This window comes from Melospiza melodia, chromosome 13 (assembly GCF_035770615.1).
Source record: "Melospiza melodia melodia isolate bMelMel2 chromosome 13, bMelMel2.pri, whole genome shotgun sequence".
Taxonomy (NCBI): domain Eukaryota; kingdom Metazoa; phylum Chordata; class Aves; order Passeriformes; family Passerellidae; genus Melospiza; species Melospiza melodia.
The window spans coordinates 17,774,014-17,780,013 of record NC_086206.1 but is presented as its reverse complement, the minus strand read 5'-3'; positions in this window follow the sequence as shown (position 1 = coordinate 17,780,013).

Here is a 6,000-nt window from a genome sequence, read left to right as displayed (position 1 = left end):
CTTAAAAGTGTGAAATGAAATTATGTAGAACATAATGACCATCTTCTGGATGTTTCCATGTCCTTTGTCTTTCTACTAACAGCTGCAACCCAACTTGTACTTGGCTATTTTTAGTGTGGAGGTCAGCCTTAGAAATGTGTCCTCAAGTGCTCCTTGGCAAGACCAGGCAGCTGGGTTTGCCAGTGGATAAACTGGATTTCCTAGAAGTTAGTGAGAATCTGAGCGAGTCACCCAAAAGTCAGTACCTGAGCTGGGAGAGCAACTGTGGAGCCTGGATTGTTCCATCTCCTGCCACAACCAGGAGGCCAAGCTCCTATTGCTAATATAAGCCAGACAGTGAGAAACAAACAGCAAATGTGATAATATTTAAGGTGTTGGGATTTTTTTTAAGACTATACCAATTTAATACAATTTTTAATTTATTGTTTAACTATAGCACATGTGTCTACCATTTTGAGCATTAATCTTGAAGCCAAGACATGCCTTTTGGGTATTTTCCTATTAATGAAGTAACTTGCTGCAGAGATGCCATAATATCTCAGCAATCTGCATGTTCTCTGGCCAAAGTACCACTTAAAGTTTTAGCTCCTTCTTGAATATGTTGGTTGGACACATGCCGTTTTTAGAAGCTAGATATTTTTTATTGGATTTGATGGGGAATATAAATTTGGTTTGGAAAAGGGCTAACTCTTCAAGCCTTCGATTCTCCCTATTAAGATTTTCCTTGCAACTTGGCCTCTTTTAAACTCCCATCTCGTGCATACTCTTTTCTAATCTGATACCTCAGTGTACATATCTAAACATGATCAGTGACAGTTTTAGCTGCGGGGTGAGACTTTCTGTGACAAGGGCAGTGAGCTCTGATTTGAGACCATTCATTGCAAGTGACTTCAGCTGTCTCTTCAAGTGACATCCAGCTACTTGAGGAATGGGGGATGACGAAAGTTCTTTGGACAGAAAACTTTCACTGACAAGAAGGTGACAGGTCCTTGCACAGCTGGTCTCTGATATGCCTTGGAAGAGGCCTATGTAGTTACTAATTTAAGTGTAGTGGTGGCTGCAAGCATGGGGCAGACAAGTTCTTGTAGATTTGTAACTCATCTGCAGGAATGACAGGAGTTGGAGCTACACTTATGGTGCTGGCGTTGTTGTATAACATTTCCAATAGCCCATGTTTATTTAAAGAGCTAAGTAAACTGAACTGCAAGCTATTCTCATTAGTGCTTCTGAACATGTAGCTGAACATGGTGTATTCTGTTAATTTGTTCATATATTTAAAGTGGATACTGACCTTTTTTTAATGGTCTGTCAACTTACAGTAATGGTATCCTCACTCTTGGGGCTGTCTATTCCTTCATTTTTTTTTCAACCTGTCCTAATTTTCCCCAATGCCTCCCATCAGTTTTTCAGCCCTTGAGGTGCTATCAATAATGAAAACTCTAATGTGTGGGAAGTGGGTGGTTTTTTTTGGTTGGGTTTTTTTTTTTGCTCCATAGGGACTTCTTGCCTTGCTCAGAGCAAATGCAGGCAACTCCTCTCCCAAATCCCCATGTTCCCTGCCACCATTGTTACTGGTGGCAGTAATACTGGAGGGAAATCAAAAGATCCTTCCAAACCAGGAGAGTGATGTGGCATCCTGAGCACACACACAGAGGTGAACTCTTCCCAGTGCATGAGGGGTAAGTGCTGCCCATTGCACGGGGAGCTGTGATAATTTTTTGGCATGTTTGCTGTCATCTAGTTGGGAACTGGGGCGTTTTTAGCCCAGCTCTGCCACCAACCTCTTTGGGGACAATATCAAATTGTTGTGCTCGAAGTACCTGCTGATTGCTTATATATCTGTGTATAGGCAATAAAGCTTTAAATGCTGAAAGTGTCTGCTGTGCCTAATCCTGACCTGTGAGGGAAGTAATTATCCTCTAAAGATCAGATAGCTCTTGGATTGTAACCTCAAAAGTTTGAGGCTCCTGATAGCCAGCCATAACCTAAAGAAATATGGTGACTTATTGTGGATGTTTAAATAATGTTGTTCTGGCAGATCTGATTTCAGAGGCTCCTCCTTTCCCACCACCATGTGTGACTCCTGTTCCCACTGCCCACTTTGCCTTTCCTCCTCAGCTTTTCATGCAGTTGGGCCCTAAGTCTGCAACAGTCAGAATATTTTATTTCTGAAGGGCGTCCTTTCACAGACCTGATGTAGAGCAGGGCCACAGGAATGGTCCTTTGGCAGAGCAGTGAGGGTGGTCACTGGAGCATGTGGCACTGGACAGGGAATGGCAGCGAGGGGTGAGGCTGCCAAAAGCATCTGACCTGCTGAGGACAAGAGCAGGGAAGGGGCACTGCCAGAAGGGATTATTAGAGGGGAGATGAGACTAATTGTCACAAAGGAGGTACTGGAGACCACAGCCACACAAGCGGTGGGTGGTCCTGAGCTGAGCTCCCGGGGAAGTGTGGCCATTTACACCGCTGGAAAACTTGTCCTCTGCTGTGTGGGGGAGTGTTTGTCACCCTATCAGTACAGTCTCAGCTCTCCTTAAAGGTCTTTGCTTTTTGTATCTGAAATATTGCCTGGTTTACATTGAAGATTACAGCAGTGTAATCTCTTTCTCAGCAGTTGTGTTTCAGTCCCCAGCTGGTGTAAATCAGCAGAGCTCAGCTGCCTGCACAGGAGTTGCACCATTTACAGCCACGGAGGCTTTGGCCCTCAGTAAATAAGCACCAGTGTATTATTGCAAAGATTTGACCTCATTTGTTTTGTTTTGTATTTTTTTTTTCCATCTCCTTGACACATCATTGAGCAAATTGTCACTGAAGCAAGGGAGTAGGAGAGGACATAATTAAATATTACATAAGGATAACAAGGTGTGATTAAAATTGTTTCTGTGGTTTAACATGTAGGTCTTTTTTAGTAATTTCTTTGCTGGTTGGAAAATGTGAGCTGTGTGTAATGCCAAATAAACAGTTTGCTGTAGATATCTAAAAGGACCGAGTGCACCTCTTACAGATACTTTGTTGACAGTTAAAAAATGACGTATCTATTATTCATGCTGAGCAGCCAGACAGGAGGAATGCTGCCCTAACTTTCACATGGTAAAAGAGAAAATGAACAGCAGTGTAGCTTGTAAAGGCAATTGGGTTTGTTTAAAGGAATCCTGTGTTTTTGGTATCCGATTTGTAACATGGCTGAGTTGAAATTTGGTAAACTCAGCGCTACAATGGCAAAACTTCTTTGATTTCAGCAAGACTGAATTACAGGTTTTGTGTATCCATATTTGACTGAGGTCACAGGTACAGAAACCTGATGCAGAAAGGGTGTTGATTTTTCTCCCCCCCAGAAGTTACTATCTGTGAAGGAATGAGTGATGCCTGGCTTTCTGACAACAAAACTTCGATTTTTAATGACTCCTCTGCAAGAGCTGATAAAGTGTTGTGAAGCCCTTTCTTGAAGGGTTGGCTTAGCAGGATGTTGTGTGAGAAACGTGTGAAAACAAAAGAGCAGCAATTGCAGGTGTCTGGGGCACTTCTTACTGAAGCTGATATGCTGGTTTCTTAATTTAATCAGAATTATATGTATGCAGAAAATGAGTATACTGAGATGACTACTGTACATGGTGGTTGCACATTGCTCACTGTTGAAATGAGATATGGGTTTTGTGTGCCAAATGAAACTTGTCTAATGAAGGTTACCTGTGAAGTGACAGATGCAGCAGAGAGCCCATCTGAGCTGACCAAAATGAAGCATTCATTCTTTCAGTCATTAAGATCTGTGTGATTTTGGTTTTCCAGTTTCACCTTTGCTTTAAATTGTGTGTCCCATGCCTTTCCACCTTTTGTGCATTTCCTGCATTTCTAGGATTAGTGCATGTGCATGATGCAGAAGTGCATGTCAACAGGAATTGTTCAGTTCAGCCTCACAGTGTGGAGGAGGAAGATGTGTAGGGGAGCAGCCTTAGAAAGTTCTGGTAACAGGGAAAAGCTGCTGAATTTGCTGCCAGAGAAGTGGGTACTGCATTGGGGTTTGATCTGAATAAAGCCTGCATTGCCCAGGTGTGCCGCCCTCTGTGAGTCCTGTGGCTCTGAAAGGTACAGCAAATTGTGCTGGACAATGAGCACAGCTTTGTCTGTGTATTTAACCCACCCAGCAGGACTCTGGGATGAGATTGCATCCTCTTCAGCCCTGGGATGGCATCTGACAATGGCTCAAAGTCACAGGTTGAGCCAACAGTATTTCATCACTGCATGATTCTTGTGGTGTGCAAGTGCAAGTGCCCAAGGCCTCAGATTTATCTGTGCCTGGTTTCTCAAGAAACATAAGCATAGATTTATCTGTATAAGGAAATTAATTTTGTTCAAGGGAGAATTTGAAGCAGAATGCAGAAATGATTCTGGAATAAGGCAGGTAAAGTTGTTAGTTAAATCAGCTCCATCCCTTGTGATAAATAGATCAAGAAGCTGGACAATTTATTGAATAAATTGTCCAGAGATGTCTAAATTATTTGCAGTGTCATTTCACCTGAGCCTGAGGAATGTGAGGCCAAATTTCAGCTGGCTATATTGCATTCCTCTCTGGAGCCAGAAATAGAATCTCAGCTGTTATAAATTGATTAATGAAGGTATTGTTATTTAGACCAGACCCTTAGGCTTGTAATGCCTAGTTTTAGCATAAATGACCAAGCTGAGCCATTCTTTAGAAGGCATAGCTTTAAAAGCTATTTGTCTAGTTCAGAAGAAAAAAATTATAATGGCTTTCATTGTTTTGGCACGTTTCATTTTCTGTGTTGCCTCCCAAAATGATTTACTTGTTGTTTTTTTTTTTTTCACTTGAACCTGTTTGGCATCATATTAACATGGCACATGAAGATCCTGAGGTGAAAATAAATCCACAGAGATAAATATCAAACTTTGAGATGCTGTTCCATGTAACTGAATGTTTATCTGAACTTCACACACAGCATCCAGTTAGATAATTTGCCCACGAGGCAAGTTTGTTTCATTTTTCACAATGTTCTGCTACTTGAGATTATTTATTCACTGCAGCAGAGCTATGGACTAGCCTGATTTTTTAAGCAAGCACTGTGAGGATAGATACTGCAGTACTATCTTTCATGAAAAACTCTGGAGTGAGAAGCAAAGGAGCTCCCAGTGCATCCAGGATGGGCTAGAAAAATTGGTGATGGTGCAACTGCAGAGGTAAGAGGATTGTGGAAATGTTTTTCCCTCTTATCCCTTCTGCTTGCCCTAAAGTAACCTTACACCAGTATTTCAAAACTCTGGACATAATTTTAATGAAGAAAAAGGGCTAACAACCTGTATGTTTCTGTACTTACCTCCCTGGATGTGTGTTTAGTTAGCAAAAGGGAGAGATGAAGTGTTTATTCCACCAATAACTACAAAAACTTTATACCAGGCTGCTTAGCTGAAATTTAATAATCACTATTCTATTAGACAATTCTTCACACTTAACAATCATTCTTGCATGAATGTGTTAGACAGGGGAAGCTGGTTTATTATGTGCTGCATTAATTGTAATACATTTTGAGAGGCATTTTTACAGGAGTTCTCTTCCTTTCCACCTTTGTGCAGATGAAGTTAAACTGCCCACTAAAAATTCAGCAAACCTAAACTGCAGCCAAGGAAAACATCTGCTTTGGACATGACTTACTTTATTTTCTACCAGGAGGGCTCCATATATCAATGCCTTGCCTTGTCTAATTTCATTAATGTGATCTTGTGTCCATCGTGTGGCACTTTAATGGCCATTATTTGTGGCCTCCATCAAATAAAGCATTGACCATAAATCCAACCTCACGTAAATGAAGATATAAATGTCAATCTGCATTACTGTACAATATTTATTATTTTAATTAAATGAAACTGATTGTGACATTTATTAGATCGCAGGTTCCTTGTTAATGGCAATGAAAAGCGAAAAAATTTGCTTATTTTCGAAAGGCAAAAAGCTGCTTATTTTATGTAATTTCTAGAAATTGTCTTAGTGTT